Genomic DNA, 25,956 nt, shown 5'->3' with positions numbered 1-25,956 from the left:
TGATGAGTACTTTTTAGGGATTCATTGTAAGTCAATGTATCCTCCTTCACTGACCATTCGTCTCTGGCTTACTGTTTTTACCAGCTACAAAGAGAATATCAGTGGATCATTGGAATTTCACCTAGATTTTTCTCATCAAACTGCCCACACATTTTATTCCTGTTGGATGGAGAGGAGGTAGGTAATATTCCTAATTTATAAAAACAAAAACTTGAAAGATTATGTGTTCTTTCCCTTGACCGTCAGGGTAAAGAGTTTCAAAATAGGCTGTAGATTTTCTACTAATACTTAATCAAATTGAGGGTTTTAAGGTATAATAAAAATCATCATGTTACTCTAAGGTCAGGAAATGTGGTTAGGAGCCTTTACTGACTTTGATGCCAAGTCTTCCCATTATGTGTTTGCAAGATCAAATCAGGACTGCTTTCAGAATGGCTTGGAGTGAATGCGGCAATCTGGAAGCTAGAGCTTCCACCAAGGATCCATGCCAGGATTGATCTTGACCCCTTAGGTGAGTCATCTAGCAAGGAATGGTTCACACACTGCAGCACTGCAAATCTCAATCTCCTTGCATATAGACCTTTGCTGCACTCTGCATAGAAGAGAAAGGGTCCAACCATCAGATTGTTTTTTAATAAGAAATGTTGTCTTAGATTGGGCTCCCTAGGAAAGGGAACATCATCTTTAAGGGAGTGAGGGAAGCAGAATTGTGCAGAAGAAGAAGTTGAACTGCCATGCAGTTGCAAGAGAGATTTCAGCCAACCCCTGGGGTTGTCAGAGGATCCTTTCTGGGGACAGGAGGGCCAGGCAGTGACATCTACTAGTCATTACATAAAGGTTAACCATGGGGAGAGAGGGGCATCACCTTGGGTGAAGCAGCTCCCTTCTTTAGAGGCCTGTTGCTGAAGAGGGACATCTGGGGGCTGTCAGTGGTCACCATGGCCAGCAGCATTATTCTCAGGAATGAGGGTTTTCTTTTGTTTTCAGTTCTAAAACAGGGCCAATGATAACGACTTCGTGGGGTTAAAATAAAGAATGAATGAGATAATCCTTGTGAAAGGCCAGAATTGACATGGTAAATGCCAAGTGCTTCATGCATGTTACTTAAATGTTAGCAATTTAATATTACTAGTAATATTTGCAGTAGCATTCTTAACCATTAGCCACATTTCTGTGAGCTATTGTGTATTTTCAGGGTGCAGATGCACATGGACTTGGGGAGAATGACAGTGTCTCTGAGATGAATCATGTTTTGCTTATAACATCCAAATGTGCTCTGTCATGTGCTCTTTCCTTGTTACTCCTCTTCACTTATGGAAGACACATTGAGACACAGGACCCTGTGATGTCACACTGTTTAAAAGCTGTGGGTGGAGGGGTGGGTTGGGCAGTCCTACGCTTAGGTGATGTCTCCAGTGTTTTGAAGCTTGCTGCCTCTTTAGGAGCAAGGCTCCTATTCATGTAAGGCAAATGAGTAAGTGTGGTAAGTTGGCAGAATGACTTTGTCAGGAAATGGAGGAATATCTTAGATGGGCTTTAATTTTTGTAATTTAAGTTTTTGCCAATTCTGGTATTCTTTTAAAATTATATATGTACGTATTTATTTTTCCAACATTTGTCTCCTCATGGAAAAAATAATAACACATCCATTGGTGCTCGCTTTTACTTAACATCAAGATTAATTATTTTTCGAGGTAAATATTGACTGAGGTGGAGACCAGGGCAGCCTGCACTTTTTATTTAGCTCAATGATTCTTGATGTTAACTTCAGCAGAAATCAATGTCTGCTTATTGTACTCCCACGGGCCGAAGCAAGCAACTCTACCTTTTAAAATAAATTTTAGTCCCCAAATTAAATGGATATCTGGGTCTTGGCATCTTATGGGTAGTGTGTACTCCTAAGTTCTTTCTGCAAAGTGTTAAATAAACCATTTATTGAGTCTATCATGTCTGTCACTGGTTAGAAGCTATTATTCTTCTGCAGATGGGAGGGAATCATATAAGGTGACAAAAGGTGAGCAGTAGCTACTCAAAGGAGTCAGCCAGAAAGATTGTAGGGCTAAATCTCAGTACAATAGAAATAACAATCAGGAATCTGTCCTGATCTATGCTGTAAAGGAAGACAAGTAGCTGTTTCTGACTGCCTTAGGCTAGTGGTTCCAAAAGCAGTTCAGGTGAATCTGCAAGGTCAAAGCAGGAAGGAAAATAGAAGCTCTGATGAGTCACATGCCAGTTCCAGCCACTCCACCAGTGGATCCAGCAGGAGGTTGTGAAGAAGCAGGTGTGTGGGGAGATTCATATGTGTGTGTCTGTGGGTGTGCACAGCTGTGGGCATTCCTGGACATTTGGGGTTTGGTAGATATTGGAACAATAGCTACAATAGCACCTGATTTGGTGAGGAGGAGCCAACTTTCAACCCCTAGAGGGCAGTAACTAGGATGACGGTCCAGAATGAGGTCTCCCGTCTCCTCTCTAAGCTGCTGTAGTCTTACCAGATGGAAATATCAAGGTTTGGACTAATGGCAGGTTTAAGGACTTAGGCGCCCAGCCATCTTTTAAACTGCAACCAGCCTGGGATTCAGAACCCTAGCTGTCCCCTGAATTGCAGCTGTCCTGGAGGGGTTTGGAACAGTGAGGGAGAGGCAATAGCAGCAGAGGGAGCTCACATTGAGTTCTGTAAGATGACTCTGGTTGTTAATGAGATTTTACATGTTATAGGGACCTTTTACACACCTTTCTCATCTGCTCTGAATAGAGGCCTTACTGTATAGGTTTGTTTATGTGAATGCCAGCCAGATGTCACCCAGCCACAGATGTATACATGCGCACATCATGTGCACATATACACACACCCATGCCCTCCCTCTGAGAGCATTTCTAGAGTGTTCACGTGTATGATAATACATTATGGCCACATGAATGTTCTGCAGAGACTGCAACATTTTTTATCTCAGTAGGTAGATTGTAAGAACTCTGAAGGCAAAGGTTTTTGTCTTTTGGTCACTAATATATCCTCAGCACCTAGAAAAGTGCTGGCACATAGTAGGTGCCTCAAAAATATTTACTGAATTAAATTCACAACAGCAACTGCAGTAACACCACCAACAACACGTGCGCTAACAAAGTGGAGAATTTCTGTAGACAGTGAGCCCTTCACCTTGGGGACATACTTAGCACACTGCTCAGTACATAACCCTGATTTTTATTATTTTTTAAAAATATTTATTTATTAGAGAGAGAGTGAGAGCAAGAGAGCACAGAGGGAGAAGCAGACTCACTGCTGAGCAGGGAGCCTGATGTGGGGCTCAATTGCAGGACCCTGGGATCATGATCTGAGCCGTAGGCAGACGGTTAACCAACTGTGCCACTTGGGTGCCCCCAGAATCCTGAATTACTGAGTGAATGGATGGACTTTTGTATTAGTCTAGATTTTTTTAAATTACAAAAGCAATATTTGCCCATGGTAAACACATACACTAAAAAAGGGTATACAACTAAATGTGGAACTCCTTGTCACTATGACTTTCCAGCAGCAACTAGTATTAATAGTTTATATTAATCCAGAAATTTTCTTTGTGTGTATGTGAGGACATAAATGTATATGCACACACGTAGGAACATACTCTATGTTGTTCTGCCCTTGGTTTTCTTGACTTAGACATTGGTCCTTATCAGATCATATATATGGACCTCACTTTTTTTCAACAAAGGCATAATATCCATACTCTCCTATCATATAGATGTAACATAACTTATTTGATCATCCTGCAATGGTAGAAAATTTCATTGTTCTGAGTTACTTGCCATTTAAAAAAACGTAGTGGTGAATGTCTTTTTTTCATGCTTCAGGGGAGCCATTGACATAGCCTCAATGATAATGGTGCCTCTGAACCTGACAATGTACAGCATGGTGCCCCTGATCCTTACACTTAGTTCTTTGCATGCATGTCCAAGTATTTCTGTAGGATAAATTCCTAGAAGGACAAGTGCTGGATCAAAGGCTGTGCTTTTTTATTTATTTATTTATTTTTATTTATTTTATTTTTTTATTTTTATTTTTTATTGGTGTTCAATTTACTAACATACAGAATAACCCCCAGTGCCCGTCACCCATTCACTCCCACCCCCCACCCTCCTCCCCTTCTACCACCCCTAGTTCGTTTCCCAGAGTTAGCAGTCTTTACGTTCTGTCTCCCTTTCTGATATTTCCCACACATTTCTTCCCCCTTCCCTTATATTCAAAGGCTGTGCTTAATGTAAATTTTGATATCCTGTTCCCAATATGTTGAATGATGTTAACATGAATCAATTGATGACATACTTGAAGGGGTCTATATTATATATCTTCAGAAAAAATCTATCTATATATATATACACACACACACACACACATACATATTTCTGGTTCTGTGTATGTATCCATTTATACACACGTATTTGTGAATACATGTGTATATGTGTGTATGTATATACACAATATACACGGATGGAGAGATTTATTATAAGGAATTTGCTTACATGATTGTGGATGGTGAAAATTCCCAGTGCTTATAGTGGTCAAGCTAAAGACCCAGGAGAGCTGATGCTATATTTGGAGTTTGAGTCCAAAGGCCTGACAACTAGAGAACCAGAGGTATGAGTTCTAGTCCATGTCTGAGTCTGAAGGCAGGAGCTATATGTCCCAGCTTGTAGAAAGTCTGGCAGAGAAAGCAAACTCTCTTACTTTAGCCTTTTGTTCTATTCAGGCCTTCAGCAGGTTGGATGGTGCCTACCCACATTGAGGAGGGCAATCTGCTTTACTCAGTCTAGTAGTTTCAATGGTAATCTCATCCAGAAGCATACAGACATACTCAGAATAACATTTTAATCAAACATCTGAATACCCTGTGGTCCAATCTAGTTGACACATAAAACTAACCAGGATTGTTCCCTAAAGATTAAAAATGAGAAACAAATGCTATTCTATTTCTAAATGCAACTTGAGACTAAAATATGACTTTTATTTCTGTCTAATTTGCATAAGTAAATGCACTAATACTCAATGATTCATACACATTGAATTTTGTTTTCAGATTTTTATTCTTTGGGAACCATAAGACTTAATGCCAGTGAATATATTCCACCTTTTAAGGCCCTCATTAATATGTTATATAATGCCAACTGTAGCTACTGGCATAATGCTCTCCCATGAAAGTCCAATTTAACCTTCCTTTTACATATGTAATCTTGAAAACATCAGTGGGCATTTTACATCCAAAGGGCTTTGGCATCAAACCTTTAGAGATTTTCTTACTGATGTTTCTGAGCTTTTAGTTCATCAGCAAATTCCAAATTTATCCTTGATGATTTTTATTGCTGTAATAGTCATTCAATTTCATTTATAAATGAAACAAGTGGCCTTTGATCATATACTCTTTGCAAAGCCTGATGCACTCTGTTGAATCTGCCGTGTTCCCTTTGTATTATAAAAGCAGTAGCTGCACTAGAGACAGCTTGACCTTACCGTGAGAAATAGCATTTTATCATGAAACTTGGCAGAGCCTTCAATTTCCTCCCATTTAATATCTGTCAGTCATTCCCATTGTCCAGGAAACATTCTCTCCACTCTCCATGTGAAAGTTGTTATCTCTGGTGGCAGATACAACTTGTCGGGGGCCAGATCATCCTCATCCCAAAGCTCAATCATGTTACATTGCTAGATCCCTGTGGAAAACCAGTCATGTTCTTTAAAGTGTGGCTGGAAAGTTAATGATGCAGTAGAAAGACACTAGATTCCTGCCCATTAGTTACTGCCCACTCCCCCTAAATTGTATGCCATTCTTTCTGAGCCTGCTGCTAGGCCCAGTGGGCATAAAATAGAGGCTGTAATGAAGGGAAGAGGTCTTGTTTATATCAGCGTTGAGCTGGAAGGATGTTAGGTTTTGTCTAATTATAACCCTTCATCATAAAGACAAGAAAACAGGCCCAAAGAAGGGAACTGAGTTGGCCAAGACCACCCAGCTCATTAGTATCTGAGCTGGGACTGGAAAGTATACTTATGTTTTTAAACTAATGTAACTGAGGTATAATTTGCATGCCATAAAATGCATGGAACTGAAGTACCAGCTCGTGCATGTTTTTTTTTTTTTTTTTTTTTTTTTTTAATTTGAGAGAGAGAGTGAGGGAGAGAGAGCACAGGCCAGGGGAGAAGCAGAGTGAAAAGCAGACTCCCCCCACTAAGCAGGGAGCTATGGCTCCATCCCAGGACCCTGGGATCACGAGCTGAGCCAAAGGCAGACACTTACTGGCTGAACCACCCAGGCGCCCCCAGCTGATGTGTTTCGACAAATGTATGTATCTATGTAACCATAGCCAACACACCAATCAAGATACAGAACATTTCATTGCCCTTAGGAATTTCCCAATACTCCTTTCTTTAAAAGTAAGTTTTTGATTCCTGATCTAGTGTTTTGCTGCCACTGACCCCTTTATCTCCTCATCATCTGAGGAAAAGAGCCCAGGGCTGGAAATAGAGTATATAGGTTCTAATTCTAGTTCTTCCTCAATTAACTGTATGATATTAGGCAAACAGTTTTACTGAGTCAATGTCTCTAGCTCTTTCACTGAGTCAATATCTCTCGTTAGGGTACACATGGAGGGTCAGATTATAAAGGTGGTGGTAAGGCTTATTTTTGGTTCTTCCTACCCTTCTGTTCTGAGAACCTTCTTACAGTTCCTGGGCTATAAAGTATCATTAGTTCTGTCTAGCTCCCACTTGATTCTGTACTTGGTTTTGAGCTAGCCTAGGTACTGTTACAAAGTATCAAGGTATTAATAACTTGGCTCTTGGAAGAGCTTGTATTTGATACTTGTAGTGACATCTGTAGTTTATTAGAATCTATACTGTATCAGGCATTAGTATTCTAGGTACATTGCCTAAATAGATGCTGCCTAATGTGAGCCCTGTAAAATTCTTGGGTTTTTCCTAAGGCCCATCTAAGACTCAAGGAGGTTAAGTATCTGATCCATGATCTTATGGCCGATAAGTAGCAGAGTTTTTATTGGGACTCAGATCTGCCCAACTCCAAAGTCGGGCCACTTTCCCCTCTGCTCCTTTGCTTCCAAGAACTCTTGGAGATGACAGTGCCTTTGCCCAAAGGAATGACTTTTTCGGTGGAATTTTAGCCTGTCTTGCTGGAGGGAGAATGACATCTGACCAGAGAGATCATGGACAACTTCTGCATCATCCCAGTGCCTGCCAGTGAAATTGTTCTGGTTCCAGGATCACAGTGAGAGAGGCCTGAGAAAACCCTGTGAATGGTGCATTGCTTTGCATGAATGCCACTGACTTAACTGTGTAGGGCAACTCTGTGCATTGGGATTTTGGCTTCAATGAGATGGGGCAGATGGGTTCTCGAGGGCAGGCAGTTATTATAGGCAATATTGACTATAAAAAGTAAGATTCCAGGCCAGAGTGTACAGCTATGTGTTAAATACAGCAAAAGGGAAAGGAACCATTACCTACTCATTCAGTAAAGTGACTCTGGCTAGGAACCTCAGGCCCACGAATAGGGTGTACTCTCATTCTTCCCACAGCATAAAGAGAGGTGTCCTGGTTGAAGGGTATTAACTGAATCTTATTCACAAAGAAAATGCTTAGGAAGTTTGGCATTTCAACTGAGGCCCTTGATTTCATTCATATACATTTGCTTGTCATTGTCTGACCTGTGAGTTTAGCAGAATACTCTTTTGGAAAGTGCTCTTAGCCAGTCCGTTTTCCTGAAGTGGCACAGTTGAGACTGTGAGAAATAAAAAAGACTCAACAGCTACAGGCGCCAAACTAAGGACAGCACATATAATTCAGAACATACTTCTCGTGCAGGAGGTAAGCAGGCTCCAGGAGAAACAGTTGAGTACTATTCTGCTGTGATGTTTAGGGGAAGGGTCTAGGTCTGTGTCAGGAACCTCCTAGACTCCATCCTACCCCAAATTAAGATGCGTTTTGGTAACTTCTTGATGTTGGAGAATCTTAGGTGAGGAATCAGAATGTAGTCCCCAGTTTTGCTGGTAACATACACACAGATAATCATGCTGCCCTTGGGCCAATACCCAGAGACAGTTCTGGAAATGCCTTAGTTCTTTCTGAGTGGGGCTGAGTCCAGAGATAAACCCTGGCCCCTGAACTTTGGAATGCTGAGGCTCAGTTAGCTTTGGTGCCAGTGAACTCTCACACCTCCTCCTCATCTTTTAAAGAAGGCTGCCTGAGGTCAGAGGCCTGAGACTTCACAAAAGCAGATCAGATAGCAAGCAGTTTCATGTGCATGAAGACAGTGGAGGCTTTGAGGGGTTGCTTGGCTACAGAAGTCTGCACCCAACCTGTGGTTTTACCTGATTGGTGGGGCACAGAAGTCTGGTCACCTTTGCCTCAACAGTATTAACCTTTAATGGCATAAGGATGTCAGAACAGGATGCTTCTCAGAGTTGGAGGAAACAGAGAGGTTGGGGCAAGTTGTGTTTGTTCATTCAGGGATCAAAGATAAAACCAAGTCTTGGTGGCCACCATACTCAGGCTGACATAACTTTCCAAAGAGCTAACTAACCTCCTGATTGAACTGGTGAAGCAACAAACCATTAAGGACTGGAGCTCTTAAGGAGTGCAGGGACCCCATATTTCAGCTCGAAGGGTTGTTACTTACACCTGCTAAATGTATAAAAAACAGAACTTGTTTTGTGTATCATGTGATATGTTCACAAAATCTAAGATTCACCAAAGAGGATTCACTTTTGACCAGTGCTTGAGAACATTAATTTATGGCCACAATTTATTCTTTCGACCATTCCACCTGAATGTTATTTTCCAGAGTCTCTTGGCATGAAGGCACCAAGGTAAGCTGAATGCCCAACACCACACCTAGCCCTTCAGGCCTGCCTTGGGCCTGGTCATCTCCCCTCTGGGTGCCTCTATCCTGATAATTTCCATATCCATTAAAGCCTGTGAGTGGTCTCCCTACACAGAGACAGCTCAACCCAGGACAGAATTCACTTTAATGGTCATCTATAAGTGGAACAGGCTACTTGGTTACCATCTGTGCTCTTTAGTACTGAGCTTGAGGAAAGGTTCTTGGGTTTACCTAGAATATGCCCCACCATCCCTCAGCCACTCATATTCCCATGCTCTCACAGGACATAAAGGACTCGTGGTGAATTGTGAACTATTTTTAATTTGGAGATTGGTGACCAAGGGATTTCACACAAAGAGCCCAGTATAAGTTTACTAGTCACAGGCAAACCTCAGGTTTTCCCCTTGTTCCTGAGCCATATCCCTGCATGACCTTGAGAAAATCAGTCAGCCACCCCAAAGAGGGCACTTCTGGGTGTTGCCTGAGCTTTACTGATGTTAGCAAAGCTCAATACAATGGCTGCATTTTTTATTTAAAGGAGGAATAGGGTGAAGTGAGACAAGCTTCTTTTATAACTACAAAGATCTCCTGTAGTTGTGAATCTGACTTCATGGACACGATAGTTCAAACTTACACTGAACACTTAACTTTATGAAAAGGAGGATATTTTACAAAATGGTCTCATTTATTTTTTAATCAAGAACAGCTATTAACCCTATGAGGATTAAATCAAACTTCTTAGATCCAAAACATAACTCAAGTAGAAGCAGTATAATTTTAATTTCTTGTCCAGATTCAGAATCCTGACTTTTTTTTTTTAAAGCAAACTGTGCATTCATTTTCTCTGAAAATGACAACTCTGTGCTCCAGATTTCTAGCTCTGAGATAAAAATGGATTCTTTGAAGAGGCTCAGAAACTAATTTTAAAAACCTAAGGCTCATCAATAAATGACAGAAGTCCTTTGGCTACCACTTTCTGCTCCCTAGTTCAAGGAACCATAATATTTTGTTCAAAACAAAATCTTTCATTATCCTTTGATGTCCATCATTAGGCAACCCAGATTACATACTTTTTGCTCTTTTCGCCTGTGAAAACTATACTGATTCTGACCAATTAAGTGGAAAGTTCAAAATCTGAATAATAAAGAATTCTCAGAGTTTCTTAGAGAAATGTATTTTTGTGTTTTTAAATGTGTATCTTAATACTTATATTAAGCACTCAAACACTAAACAATATTTTCGGAGATATGTAAGTGATTATTTCTCCTCACTCCCTTTCCCCCATCTTGATTTATATTTTGTTAGTTTTTACTTTTGAAATTTAAAAAGTACTGAACAGTATGAAGAATAGTAAACAACTTATATACCCACTGTCCAATAGTATTTTATTATGTTTGCTTTTGGTCTTTTTTTAAAAATTAAAATGTAAAACATTTCAGGTAAAATCGAAGTCCTTTTTGTTCCTTATTCTGTTTTGTCCCATTCCAAAGACAGTTGAGTTTAAGGTGCATTCTTAAAATATATTTCAATACTTTTAATGTGCATTCTTACATATCAAAGGACAGTATGTACTAGCATATGTGTGCGTTTTAAATGTATACGAGGGACATTTTACCCCATGTCTTTCTTTGAATATATCATATTGCATAGGTTACTTTTCTCAATCAACATTGACTTACCTGCGAAGATCTGTTAGTGAATGAGTCTTATTTATTTATGGTATATGACTTATTTGGAATTACTTGTACCATTTTAGTTTGTTTCTGTTTGCTTTTGTTTTTCGATTTTGTTTGCTACCCCCCCATCTGCCTTCAATGGAGTGCTCAAATTTTCTCTCTTTCCCCTTCTCTCCTACTTTGAAAGTTAACACATTCTATTTCTAGCCCCTTAGTACGTACCTTTAACAATATTGTTACACACAACTCATGGTATTGTAAAATAAATATATATTTTTAAAAAGATTTATTTATTTATTTATTTATTTATTTATTTATTTATTTATTTATTTATTTATTTATTCATGAGAGACACAGAGAGAGGCAGAGACACAGGCAGAGGGAGAAGCAGGCTCCCCGCGGGGAGCCCAATGTGGGACATGATCCCAGGACCCCAGGATCACGACCCGGGACGAAAGCCGACGCTCAACTGTTGAGCCTCCCATGTGTCCCTTAAAATAAATATTAATGTTAATTTCTGTTATTCTAAACAGATGAGAAATTTAGCCTCGTTTTTTTCCTGTTGAAAAGAATGCTCTTTAACCTCCCGTATTACTATTGTCTGGAGTTTTAGTTCTACCTTGTTCTTAAAGAATGGTTGTAATTGTTAGTTAGCATATTCTATACCAGTTTTCTTTTTCTTTTCTTACCATTGCTCTCAAATGTCATCTTTCATTCTGACTTCCTGTTCTTTCTTGCTGGAGTCTATCTTGCATGTTGGGTTTGGGACATATAAAAAATGTACTTATATTACTTTCACTCCTACAGGATTACTTATCTGTAGGTAGGATTCTGTTGTGTCAGTTTTCTCCCTAAACAACTGTGAGGATGGAATTTTTCTCTTTTGGCATCTGTTGCTTCTGCAGCTAGTCTGCAGCCAGGCTGAATGTGGGGGTTTTCAATTTAAGATAATCTGCCTTCTTGGTTTGATTTGCAGATTTTCTTTTAATATTCTGTAGTTTCGCTATAGTGTGTTTGAAATTGTTCTTATTTATCATGCTCATGACTTTTTACTTATTTAATTCTTTTGATTCGGTAAATTCTTATCAATTGTCTTTTGCCTTTTTTCCAGATTTCTCCATTACATTTTTCTGGAATTTCAACTAAGAATATACTGAACTGTCTCCTTTCTTTCCTCCGTGTCTCTTAGCATCTTGTTCATAATATTTTTTTTTTTAAAGAGAGAAATGATAGAGAGCAAGAGTGGAGTGGGGAGGGCCAGAGGGAAAGGGGGGAAGAGAGAGAATCTTAAGTGGGACTGTGCTGAGTGCAGAGCCCGACATGGGGCGTGATCTCATGGCCCTGAGATCCTGACCTGATCTGAAACCAAGAGTTGGATGCTTTACTGACTGAGTCACCCATGCACCCCAACATCTTATTCTTAATTTTCTTTATTGCTCCAGGCTATGTTTGCTCTTATTTTTTAAGTTCTCATTTCACTAATCCTGCTTTCAGTTTTTTTTTTTTAAATGAGCATATTTTCATTTTTGGATTTTTACTCAGTTTTTTTTTTTTTTCAAATCCAGTTGTTGTTGTTTTATAAGCTCCTATTCTTAGGTTTGGGATTTGTATTTCTTTTCTTTGTGACAAGAATACTATTTTAATAATGTTTTCAGATATTTTGTTGTCCTATCCTGAAAATCTTTTACCCTGCGCTGTAGTGTGATTGGCACGGCTTCTAGGAAAGAGGTGGGAAACACCCACTATTTTCTAAAAAAGATATTAATCAGCTTTTAGCATTGGGTTAAATTTTGTTCGATTTCCACAACAAGAAAGTAAGCTTGAAGTCCAGACCTCCTTTACATCTAGAGAAGTTATTCTAATCAGCTATAAGGTCTAAGTGGTAATCCAGAATCAGAAAGGAGGAAGTTATGTAGGGAGAGTGAAAGCCCCAAAGCTACCACTTTAAGGCATTGGGTAGAGGTGGGGCCAGCTATGGGACCAGCTAAATAGACATACAGCTTGTACAGCCGCACGGCACCATGCTTAGAAGGGCTCTGTACTTGGTTTAATGTTCCGCTGTTATCATCTTGAAGTTCCTAATAATTTTTGAACAAGGGGCCCTGATTCATTTTGCACTGGGCTCCAAAAATTATGTAGCTGGTCCTGGTACTAAGGGAAGTCCAGAGAGAGAGGAGGAGGAAGTAAAAGAAAAACTGACCTTTATTGACCCGAGGACACTGTGGGTAGACGAGGCAGGAGAGACAGTGAGGGAGACATATGGACTCCACTTCCTCTGTGGCCCAAGAGGAAGATGCCATTTGACTTAAGAGGAACACCGGAGGTGGGATCCTTATGTCTCACACTTTGGAAGGGAAAATCAGTCCTTTACCTCTAAAACTGAGATGATAAAGCCATCTGAAGGAGACTTTAAAGTTTTTTAAATGTTCAGAGATACCACATAGTAGAACTGTGAATTTACTCTCACTGTACTCAGGTGAACAGAGAAAATGTAGTTTAAAGAAATTTTCTATCATTCAAACGTCATGAGTAGTTCCCATCCATATAGAAGTTGGAAGAAAAATCTTAATTTTAAGTTGAATCCAGTAAACTTGGTCCAGTGCAATGTGTCCCTTAAAGCTTAATATTTGTCCTTGATTTAAACCTGGCTGGTTGCTCAGATTTCCACCTATTTTCCCTTTGCTGTCCCAGGTCGTGAGTGGGTATCTGGAAGGACGTAGCAAACATGGCTGTGCAGTGGGCCTTGAAGGATGGAAACCACTTCCTGAGGATGGTGAACTGGCAAGACAGGAACCTTGGTTACTGAGATGAAGATGCTGTATCAACCCTGGATGGCCTCCTTCCTCTGAACTTATTCCAGGTGAGGGAAAAATATATTTGTTTGGTTAAATGATGATTATTTTAAATGTTCTCTTATATGCAGACACACTTAACTCCAATCATTACAGCTACTTAGGCTGATTCTAAATTTTTGCTTATGTAAGTTATGCTGCACCTAGCACACTGGTCTAAACATCTCTTCATATTAGTCTGAGAAATATTAGAACATCTTAGAAGTTAAATTACCAATTAAGAGATTCATGAACAGCATTTTATTATTTTGTGAAATATCTTGCCTAACTTGGGAAGGTATTCTTTTTGAGGATCCTCCTGGGTAGTGAACAAATGGGGTGGGAATACCCATCCTGCACGTGTGGGACACTGGCTGGAGATCCAGTGCTGGGAAATGGTTGACATAACATGAGAAATGTGGATGGAAGGCAGATGTTCCATGTCAAGCTGAAACTCTATCGTTTCCTTTACTAGAATGTCTAGTGAGTCAAGGTCAATATTATAAAAGATAACCTAGTATAATAGTTGTGTGTCATGCCTGTCAGGTAGTTATTCTTAAGACTTTCATTTTAATTAAACTGTAAAGCAGTAGACCCTCCCCACCCCCCAACAAAAACGGGAGCTACTATGCTAAGTCCATTTCCTTCTGTGATTTTAGTTCACTCTGGATTATTAGGGGATTGATTTTAGTGGATTATGTAAATCAGTAGTTTTCAAAAACAGCAAAAAAGCCTATCAGTAAACTAGATTTTTTAATTTCTCCACATATTCTGATTCAGTTGGGCAGGGGTAAGCCCAGGAACATGCATTTTAACGGATACATAACTTTGAGAAGCACTCATCCAGATACTTTAAAGACGTTTTTTAGCAATTGGATGACTCTTACTGCCTCATTGCTCATCAGTCCTTTCAGAGATGCTGACCAAAGATGCTCATAGAGGTGCAACTGAGATTGGCAATTCTGGTCCTTCCCATCAAGTTGAATGGTATTTTGTGGCTCTGGATTTAAAGTAATGACCACACTAATGAATAATGGAGATGATATTTTAGGAATTATTTAATGTATTTTTTATTCCTCTTAAATCAAGATGCCATATGGCTCCACATCCTTTTAATCAATGAATCTCAGTGCTTCAGGGGCAAGGCAGTCACTAGCTAGAACACCAAAGTCATCGCTGAGCTTTGACTGTCAAATGAAGCTTTTTATGTATTGTGTCCCCAGGGAGAAAGTGCTATTGAAAGTTAGCTCCGTCAAGAGAGAAAAGGAATTTCTGAATTTCTAAAGCTCCTTTTATATATCATTTATTCCTAATCTTACTGGATTTTTAATAGAGAAAGAGATCTGTAAAATCTCTACTTGCCATATTTTCTTGAGATTTTCTTTGCAGTCATGTACATGATTGATTTTTATGTCTTTCATTCAGTGGATGTCAGGTTCTTCAGCAATTAAAACAAGTGAGTTGATTGTACTGTTCAGTCTTTCTGTGTTTATTTCTTGTCTCCTAGATCTCACTGGTTTGAAATATTCTTCTGTTGCTGTATTTTACCTCTTTTAAATTTTTGCAGAATGTACCCCAAAACTTAAAAAACAGAACAAAACAAACCCAACAGCATAATCTCTTATTCCTCCCTATCTCCAAATTCTTATTCCCTGGAGGCAACCACTCAACTCTGCTTTATCTTCTGCCATATTCCAGAATTACACATAACTTTGACTTTTAAATTTTAAATACTATCTATTGATATTTTATCTTGGAAAATGAGTTTGAGAAGTGGAGATAAATTGCTCTATGCAGTTTGCCACACTTAAAGTCTTTAAGGAAGGGGAAAATGAGGAACAGTGGCAAGTGATGAGGTAAGTGGGTGCTGGTTCCTCTTCTGCAGGTCAAAGCCCCAGTTGGTGGGGTGAGGGGTAGTGAGTATTAGAATTAATAAGATATACTCAAAAATACTTACTGAGCACCTACTGTTCCAGCAAAATGACATCATGAGCTTGCATTATTTTGAGAGAACCAGACAATAAATAATATATAAAATACATGTCCACTGGTAAAAAAAAAAAATGTATGGAGCAAAAAAAGTAAGGAGTTAGATGGCATGAAGAGGTGGGCTTGGGGGTGGGTTCATAATTTTTTTTTACTAGAATTATTATAGAGGGCCCTACTTAAAAGGCATTATCTCCATAAATACCTGGAGTGGGTGAGGGAACTGGCTAAGGGTGTTTTAATAAGCAGAATGAAGGAAGGGCAGAGGTAGGAGATGAGGTCAGTGAGGTAACAGTGGGACATGGCAGGAAATGGTGAGAGTAGTTTTTTTTAAGATTTATTTATTTATTTATTCATGAGAGACAGAGAGAGAGAGAGGCAGAGACATAGGCAGAGGGAGAAGCAGGCTCCTCACAGGGAGCCCGAATGTGGGACTTGATTCCGGATCCTGGGATCAGGGCCTGAGCCAAAGGCAGAGACGCTCAACCACTGAGCCACCCAGGCGTTCCGGTGAGAGTAGATTGTACAGGACCTTGTAAGTACTTTGGCTTTTACTCTGAGGTAGAAATTCCTGGACACTTTTGAATGGAGAAGTAACCTAATTTGACTTTGGCTTAAAGGCATCATTCTGGTTGTTGTATTGAGAATAGACTGAAGGGAAGCAAAGTGTGGAAGGAAGAGACCAGCCAGGTGACTAATGCCATGATTCATGTACAGATAAGAATTAGACCAGAGTTGGCAGTAGTGAAGAGACAGTGAGTATGAATTCTGGATATATTCTGAAGGTAGAGCCAACAAGATTGCTAATGGATGAGCTTTGACAACCTAAGAGGAAGAGAAGAGACAAGGAATTCTGGCCTGAGGAACCAGAAGGAGAAATGCTACCTGGTGTGTTGAGGAAGATTGTAGAAGGGGTGGATTTTAGGTGGAAAGATCAGAATTTAGTGTGGACAGATCAGGTTGGAGATGCCTGTTGGTTAAGCAGATGACACTGTGGACTAGCACTTGGTTATTGAAATCTAGAATATGTGGGAGAGGTTGAGACTTACAGCGAAATTTGGAATCGTTAGCAGATTTAAAGCCAGGAGACTAGATGAGGACACCGTGGGAGTGAATTTAAGGGAGAACTGAAGAAGAGGCCTAAGGACTGAGCCCTGGGTTACTTTACATTTAGAAATCAGGGAAGAGTTAATAATGAAGTTAGAAGAAGACCAGGATTTTTAGGAGCCCAAGTAAAGAAGGTAATTCAGGGAGCAAACAGTCAACTCTCCAATCCTGCTAATGTGGGAAATAGGATGAGCACTGAGAATTGGCCTCTAGGTTGGGCAATATGGAGGTCATCAGAGAACTTGAGAAGAGTAGTTTCAGTGGAATGGTGGTGGGGAGGAAGAACAGTAACCATGGAGGAAATCATACTGGTACAGAATATATAGCACGTGCCTATGGCGTCAGAGAAACCAACTGGGAAAATCTGTCCCCTCATAGGAAACACAGAAATGCTCAGGGAACTAATGGACCAGAAAATACAAAAGATCGCAAAGCAAGATTTGCAGCCAGAGGATGCCTTGAGGACAATAGACTCTAGCTGTGGGTGTTAGCACAATTCCAAGAGAATCAGGTAGGATCAGGTACCTACAGTGATCAGCAGGTTCAGGGGTCCAGGGGGTAGATCAGCCCAGTGTCTTCATGAACAATGACAACGGTATGGAGGTTACTACATGGGCCATCATTACATTCCTGTTCTACTGCCACTACAAGTACACAGAAGCTTACCCCCAGGCTCAGGAGCCATATCAGTAAGGAAAATGGGGAAGGAGGATATATTCTGAAAGATGGAGCATTTCTCTCAAAGACACAGGGGTGAGCTAAGACAATAAGAGAGTGTTTCAAAGTGGAATTAGCTAAGTTATATTTAATTGTTATGTTGAACTCTTCCCCCACCCCCCTAACTTCTATCTGTTGGCAGACTCAAAACTCAGAAAATGTCAGTTGTGTGAGCTAAAGGAAAGTGATATACTTTTTTCTCATTTGATTTGTAGTTAATAAGCTTCTACTTGGGTATAGACATTTTGGGTTATTTATGGATTTAAAACTACATGTTATTTCTGTTCCCCTGTAGTAATTAAAAGTTGTCCATATAAGAAAATATGGAAAAGTATGAAGAAGTCTGGAAAAAGAGGGAATAGATCCAGAAATCCCAGGGAAATAATTACCTCACACTAGATCAAGTCATGGAGATCTTGTGAATTCACCACTGAGCAAGAAGCAAAGCCATTTGTCACGGGCATGTATTAAATCTTGATGTCTGCTCAATCTTTGTGTCAATGTCAATGTGAGAAGTCTCCAGTCTACCACCAAAAATATGCTGTGCTGTGCTTTTCTTTCTGCCTGCCTTCCTTCTCTCTCTCTCTTTAAACAAAACTTGTTGTGGAACTTTCAGCATCCCGTGTGGGCAGACAAGGGCAATGGGAAGCTTTCTGCTTGAATTTAAGGTACCAGTGCCTGAGGTAGTGGGTCATTCAGAACCACCTTGGGCCACATTTCCATCTCTACCAAGAGCCCAGCATCTCAGAATGTTCCACCTTAGAATTGGAGCTGTTTCATGTCAGGTGACATGTGGATTTGAACAAATCTGTTACCACTGCTTTCCTCTAAAATTCAGCTCTTGAAGGTTGCTGTAAGGATCAGTGATAATGTATTTAGAGTAGCACCCATGTCTAGATGCTGAAGAACTGCTGTTATTAACAGAAACAGTGAGAATAGCATTCATCTAAGCCAGTAGTTTTCACAGATTTTCTGAAAAGTCCATGATTAAAAAAGGGAAATTTAATTTAGACCAGTGGTTTCAAACCTGGCTATGCTCAGAATATTCTCTGAGGCTTGTTAAAAACACATACCCTGGTGTCACTGCTAAACATTCTGATTCACTAACTCAGGAGTGGGAAGTGGGCACCTGCAGTTTAACAGGTTCCACAGGTGATACTGTTGCACAAACCAGTGCTTCTCAGCCCTGGCTGTGTATTAAAATAGGAAAACAACTGGGGAGCTATGAATGTTTCAGATACAGGGGCCACACTTTGGACCAACTAAATCAGAGTCTCTGGATAGGTGGGCACTAGTGTTTAAAAAACTTTCCATGGGGATGTTCATGTGCTCTTAGAAGTTTTGTACTTGGGGGGCACATGGATGGTTCAGTAGGTTAAGCAGCCAACTCTTGATTTCACCTCAGGTCAGGGTCTCAGGGTCCTGGGATCAAGCCCCATATCTTAGTGGGGAGTCTGCTTGTGAATTCTCTCTCCCTCTTCCTCTACCCCTCCCACCCCCTACTCTCTTTCTCATTAAATAAATACATAAATCTTAAAAAAAAAAAGAGGTTTTGCACTTCACTTTGTGTCAGCAGTATCTGAGCTGCTTGTTAAAAACCCCATTGCATAGGCTCTCCTGGTGCCATTCTGAGTCAGATTTCTGCTGCTTGTCAAAAACCCCATTGCATAGGCTCTCCTGGTGCCATTCTGAGTCACCTTTCGTTGGATGGAGGCCCAGGAATCTTCACCCTAGCAAATTCCACAGGCTCTTATGCATAACACTCTTAAACAGTGTTAAGGACTATAGTTCTACACCAGTAGTTCTCAAATTTGGTTGCATGTTGGAATCACAAGATAGCTTGGTCTCACCCCCCAGATATTCTGATTGAATTGGGATGAGGTTTGGTCTGCTCGTTAAAAAATTTTAAAGCTCTCTTGTTGATTTGAATACCCAACAAAACTTGAGAACCAGTGGTCCCTGGATCAGTAGCATCAACATTATCTTATGGGAACTTGTAAGAAATGCAGATTCTTGGGCCGTCTCCCATACCTGCTGAATTAGAAGCTCTGGGAGTGGAGCCCAGTAATCTGTATTTAGCAGATGCTTCTGGTGATTCTGATGCACACTAAGGTTGGAGAACCAGGGGACTAGACCTTGATTATTAGCACAAATCACTTAGCAAGGACTAATGGATCAGATTAGCTGGTTGACATTGTGATTTAAGGGGCCTGGCCCAAGGCTGGCTCAGTGCATACCTGTCCAGAGTACACATGTGCCTCTAGGTGCATGTGGGAGATGCAAGAGCTCTGAGGTCAGCCCTGCACACACTGGTGCTTCCTCAATTGATAAGCCATGCTCTATCGAAAGAGAGCCCAGCCCATCCAAGGCAACCCAGGGGCTTTTAGCAGCCATTTCAAACTTTGATGAGAGCTACCTCAAGACACTATTTGCAGTAGATTGTTAAAATTTAGATTCCTGGGCCCTACCAACAGATGTTGCTTTGGTGGATCCAGGGTGGCCACTAGGAAACAGCATTTTACGCTGGTATCTACAATGATGCTGATGTAAATGATATGTAACCAACTGAAAAATACTGGCTTAATGGGCTATTGTCCTGAACCTTGGTGAAATCAACTTATGGAACCTTCAGATTTTAGCCCTAGTTTAGATTCAGAAGGTTTGGACTCCTCCATCAATGCACGGATAGCAAAGCCAGGTGTGAAGTCACTGGCCAAGCCCAGTGTCTGGTTCCAGAGCTCAACTTCTGATGTCCGTGAGAACCTTCTTTTGTTCCGGGACTCACCAACCCCACCATTGCATTGGAGACCGGCTTTTAAATTTCTTTCTGGTACTCTCCCCCAATCACTCCTGGGCTTAGGAAATTTTGCAGTATGAAAAATCCAGTTTGCCCCTCCTGACCCTAACTCCTCATGACTGAGGCTTGTCACAAGTGGCTGAAGGCAGCAGGTTGAAGACTCCTTCCCCAGAGAAATCCAAAATGCTGCACGTATTTGGCCTCTAGGCGGTGCCAGCCTTTTGGAAAACAAGGCTGTTTATGTAACAGATTGGCAGTTTGAGCGGCTGTGTAAATGTCATTCTTTAAAAATAAAGATGAAACTCTCTGTTAACTCAAACAGGAGCAAATTAAAAAGTAGAGTGAAACATCTACTTCGTGAATACAATTCATCCGCTGTCTCTGGTACTTCAAAACGATACCTTTTCTTCAAATGATAACTGGCATCCTCCCACTGGCTTTAGCTAGGCAGTGACAAAACAACAGACCACTTCACTCACTTCAGTGAAGAAGAAAAATCCAGTCTGTTAGGATAGGCTTCATGTGACTCATACACTCAGAGACCGGATCCTTTCTATGCAACCAAACTCAGAAGCCGAATAAGCTACTGAAATATGACTGAGCTTTGGAGTTTATTCCCTGAAATGTATTGAGGAAGTATTGTATTGAGAATCTCAATTGTTTCTAGACCCAAAAGATGATTATTTTTTCTTGTGAATCACCAGGAGGGTCCTTGAAATACCAATTTTCAACCATTTTAAGGGTACATCTATAATACATAAAGCCACCTCATTTTGAGGGCTTTGTGTCTTGTTTCCTAATGCAGAATCTCAACCTTAGCTTCAAAATGGAACCACTTAGGAAGCTTTTAAAAATCCCAAGCCTGGGTGGCTCAGTGATTGAGCACTGCCTTTGGCTCTGGTCGTGATCCCTGGGTCCTGGGATCGAGTCCTGCATTGGGCTTCCCATAGGGAGGCTGCTACTCCCTCTATCTATGTCTGCCTCTTTCTTTGTGTCTCATGAATAAATAAATAAGTACAATCTTTTAAAAAAAATCTCAAGGCTCAGGCACATACTCCAAACCAATTAAGTAAGGATCTGGAGGTAGGACCCAGTCAACAGTATTTTTCAAAAGCTTGTTAGGTGATAATGTGAAGTGACCCCTTTGGTTCCTTCACTCTCTGTACCTCTTTCCTAGAATTCAGACCCTTGTCCTTGGGGCTGGCTGCAGGGACCATTGTCCAGGACTCACACTGCTTTCTCCTGATTTGTCTCTCTCTGAGTTCTGCTCATGCAGACTGATCCCCAGTGGACCCATCCTTAGTATTTTATGCCCATCATCTCAGATTTGTCTGAAATCCAATGGTGGCTACGTCTTGATCTCAAGCCTGAGGCTTCAACCATGCAGTAATTGGTGGATAGGAAAGATACCTCCTAGATTATTTAATATGTTGGTTCCAAAATACCAGCCCAGAGATGAACTCTTCTGAATAAGAATAAAATATATGCTAGACTCAACCCCCAAAAGGCCCATTAGGTAGGTCTGGAGAATGACTTAGCAAGCTGTGTTTTAATCAGCTAAACCTTCAATACCTAGGGGTAATAGAATCTCAGACGCGATATGACTTGTTCAGGGTCTCTTGGCTTGTTAGGAAAAGAGACAGGCTTAAAATTGAATGTCTTGACTTCTATGAAAAGAAGTCATGGTATGGATAAATATAATTTTTGTATTTCCAAAAAAAGAAATCCAATGAATTTTCTTTCTAACCCTTACCAGTCAGACATTAGGGAAATGACAAAGCATTCTGGAGAGTCCTATTTGTTTTCTAGCCCCTGCTTAGGCACACATTAACTCTGAGGTTTGGGGCAAGTATTTTCATCTCCCTGAGACTGTCTTCAATCTTTCAGGTAAGGTGCTGCATGTCTCATATGGTTTTGTGAAAATTGAATGATACAGTATAAAGAGCTGAGTGTAGAACCTGGCACTGAGGAAAGACTCAAAACTAGCTGCTACTGTTTCTATTATTACTGCTATTTATGTTGTTCAGCGCCTATCTGGCTTTGTGATATGAAAGAAAGAGAGCCAAAATGATTGCCCAGGAGGGATCCACCATGTTCTTTTAGTTCTGTGTTGCTGGAGACCCTCATCCAACTCAGCATGTTAGAAAAAAAAAAAAAAAAAAAAAAAGACGTGCAGGCAACTGAAGTTTTGTTAGCTGTATTTTCCTGGTTATAAATGAAATACACATCATTGCAGAAAACATTTGAAATGTTCAGAATCATTGGCAAATATTGCCTTCAGTCTTTTAAACTCAAAAGTATTACTTAAACTAAAACAATTTAGTATTTTTATTTTCAAATTAATGGTGATATAAGAACTTTTCCCTGTCATTAATCTTTTTGACTATATCACTTTAATAACTGCATGGTATCCAGTCATATGGCTGCATTTAATTAACCATTTTCTGATTTTTAGATAATTTATATTTTTTGATTTTTATAATAACACTTTGATGAATGTCCTTATAGATAAGTCTTTTAAAAAGTTTCTGATTATTTTTTCAGCACTAAATCCTACAATGAGAATTTTTGGTTAAAGGATTTATGCTTTAAAGATAGAGAACAAACCGAGGATGGGTGGGCAATGGGCTAGATGGATGATGGTCATTAATAAGGAGGGCACTTGTGATGAGCACTGGGTGTTCAGTGGAAGTGATGAACCACTGACTTCTACTCCTGGAACCAATATTGTACTGCTTGCTAACTAACTAGAATTTAAATAAAAAATTTGAAAAGAAAAGAAAAGATTTTTGCTAAGTAATTGCGAGATCATTTTTTGGGAAATTGTACCAATTTGTGCCCTGGAAGCCAGTGGCACTACCAACTTTGAGTATTTTTCTTTTCAAATTTCAGAGGTAAAAAAAAACTCATTTTAGTGCATTTGAAGATATTTACTAGTAATGCTGGATTTTTACATAGATATTAACCATTTATAGTTCGTCCCCTGAGAATTATCTGTTAACTTGGTCTGTTTTTCTCTGGGAATTTAATGTATTCCTGATCTGTTTATACAAGTATTTCTATATATAGTTGACAGATAATTTTGTAGACCTTTTTTCACAGATCTTTTAACAAATATATAGTGCAATTTGTATGTTCATCTATCTACTATCATAAGGGCTCACTCACTAAAGGAAATAATGCACACATTGTAAAGGACTTGGGATATTAACTTTGATTAGCTAGAGCTCCACGTTTCCCTTAAGTGGTAGCTTGGTGTAATGGCACATGGACCTGGGTCCAAATCCTGGCTTTGCCACTTATAGGTTTTGTGGTCTTGGTTTTCCCATCTAATCTTTCTGAGCCTCATTTTCCTCTTCCATAAAATGGAAGTTATTATATCTAGTTTGCAGGGTATGTGTGAACATTCAGAGCGGTGGTGCTTCTATAAACACCCTACTGCACATGTCACAGTTAGGCACCAGTAGTGGAAGCAATGATACCAAGGTATTGAGGGCCCTGACCTAGGACTGACACTCTGAGTATTGGTGGCCTGGTGTGGCATGGTGGCTTTGGCTCTGTGGAGCCTTGCCAGTTGCACCAGCAGTAGGGGGCTAGTGGATAACCTTGGCCACAGGGATCTCTGAAGGATACGGGGCCAAAGAGGAGGAAAGCCATGCATGCTACACGTCAATGAAAAGTACTTATTTTGAATTGAGATGATATACTGTTTGGAGGCTCCCAAAATTAGAGCAGGGAGGGGATTTTGCAGTGGGCTAAAGCCAGAGAAGTATTGTTTTCTATTCCTGTTATGACCCCACTTTGATGTCCTGCTGTGGTCTATTGATAACAAACAGATGGGGAAGTGGAGCAATGACTTGTTCAAGATCACATGGCCCATGACTTTCAGACACAGGCCTCCTGACTCACCAATTACTGCTCTTCTACATCTTGTCACCAGGGAAATTTTTCTGAGTCAGCAGATTTTTACATTAGATGTTCACAGTACTGTATTAACTCCTTGGATTTCTTGGAACTAGATACAGACATCAAGGACAGGATGAGGGAAGGATCAGTCAGTCACCTCACCATGTACCCTTACATCTGGTTCAGCGGGGGAAGGGAACTTAGGGCATTTCATCCACAGACAAGGGACCCAGGGAAAGCTTTCATGGCTCCTTCTAGGATAGGTCTAAAGAGATCATGATGTTTCTACGGTCCTGCAGGGTAGATGCCACACACAGGCTGGGTCAACACCATCCCCCAGCCCGTGGGGTACCGGCTGGGGGATGGTGCCATTGGGCCCTAGAATCATTGCATTCTGGCTCTTTGCTCTCCACACCCAAAGGCTTTGTAGATACAGGAAGCACGTGAAGTTGAGGGGACTCTTCAGAGAATTTGAGCAAAAACCTTTTGCTGAGTAGTATTGCCGGTTATTTTTATTTGCTAAATCTGGCAACCCAACGAGCAATTAAGGATTTGCTTTAACTGAATCATTTTGTTTAGCTGCCTACATTAAATTGATCCAATTCACAGGTTAGGGCTTCATTTCACTTTGTGTTATAGACTTTAATCATTGTTGTCATCATCGAGGTATTCCTTATACTTCTCATTTGTTTTAATTATGGCACTGAGATATTCAATAAAAATAGGTGGAGAGGGGTTTTTATTCTGAGAGCTATTCTCATTTTAGTTGGGGGTTGAAGGGAGCAGGCATAACTGCCCACGGCTGGCCAGGCTTTGGAAGGTCAGAAGTAGAAAAGGTCTGTGGACACCCGGTCCCTTAAACAGATGCCTTCTGTAGTGTCTTTGTACATAGGAAGGAATGCCACCTCTTGCAGAGGTGGTGGTATAAATGAGGGAGTAGGGGAACGAAAGGAGAGAGTGGGCAGGGCAGTGTGGGGACAGCATGCCGTGCCTGACCCATAGCTTACTGGGCCAGGCCAGGCTGTTTGGTGTTCACCAGGGTAACCTGTTGCCAGGAGGACGACAGTAACTTCCCCATGACAACCCTGGAGCAAGGTCCCTGGCATTGCAAACAGGGCCATGAAAGTCCGGCCCTCCAGTAGGCCTGCTGCTTAATGAGCATGCATTTGCACTGCATTCATTTCTGAAAAGGTGGAGGGGGCAGAGGGCTCTCACCAGCTTCCCAGCCTCTCCAGCCATCAGCTCCTTGACAACCCCACCTTTCCTGTCCATCTGGATACCCCAGAGCTGCCTGTTCTTATACTTGCTTGTTTTGAGCTGGTTCTGTGCTTGCTTGCTTGCTTTCTCTTTCTTTCCTCTTTTTTCTTTTCTTTTCTTAATTTGTAGAAGGTATGAATATTGTATTCAGAAGGCTCTTTTAGAAATAGAAGATTTAGAGCCTTCCTGGGACTTACCCTATACAGTCTTCAACTGTCTACCTGAATCACCTATAAAAGAATCAGTGCCCATTTCCCAAATTTTTTACTGAACCTGTATGAGATCACATTGTGAAGTTACACATTCAAAACCCCTGAATTATGAGTCATCCTAATGCTTGCCACAGGAAGAAATCACTTTTGTTTCTAACTGTTTAAGCCTGGAACTGTAAATCTAGTCTTTTCCTCTCCCTAAAAGGTCAACAGAGCAAAAATGGTAGCAGCATTCTGGGTAAGATTTAAGGAATTCAGGAAGCTCTCAAAGCAAAATGATATCCTCTGGTGTTGCCTGAAATTCTATCTTTTTTGTTATTTGGAGCTTTATAATCACAATTTCTCTTGGGAGGAAGATATTTCCGATCAGGTGTAACACCTGGAAGTGATGGGGAATCACAACAGATGAAGCAGGGAGGTTCCCCCCATCTCCTTGCATTGCAGTTTTGTCTAGAGCAGCCCTTCCCAAAGTTCTGGGTGGGGGGAAGCTAATAGCCTTTCTTGAAAAAAAAAAAAAAGCTTCCTAGCCAAGTTCATTTGGGAAGAGCAGAATTGAGAGGTCATTGAACAAGATCTTGTTCTATCACT

General features: G+C 40.5%; 1 protein-coding gene across 13 annotated transcripts in view; it reads left to right on the top strand.

Annotated features, from left to right (window-relative positions):
• The window catches only part of GLIS3 (GLIS family zinc finger 3), a 546,483-nt gene that overhangs the window by 31,051 nt on the left and 489,476 nt on the right, over positions 1 to 25,956 (top strand). For 9 of the 13 annotated variants that reach the window (XM_038527215.1, XM_038527216.1, XM_038527217.1 and 6 more), the window contains 2 exons: positions 85 to 177; positions 13,247 to 13,415. The gene's annotated coding sequence lies outside the window, so the exon portion shown is untranslated. Of the gene's footprint in view, positions 1 to 84; positions 178 to 408; positions 512 to 13,246; positions 13,416 to 25,956 lie in introns of all 13 variants that reach the window. The other 4 variants (XM_038527218.1, XM_038527220.1, XM_038527221.1 and 1 more) reach the window with 2 other exon arrangements.

The sequence above is a fragment of the Canis lupus genome, chromosome 1 (assembly GCF_011100685.1).
Source record: "Canis lupus familiaris isolate Mischka breed German Shepherd chromosome 1, alternate assembly UU_Cfam_GSD_1.0, whole genome shotgun sequence".
Lineage (NCBI taxonomy): Eukaryota > Metazoa > Chordata > Mammalia > Carnivora > Canidae > Canis > Canis lupus.
The sequence above is the reverse complement of the archived record's forward strand: the minus strand, read 5'-3'. Positions and strand labels throughout refer to the sequence as shown.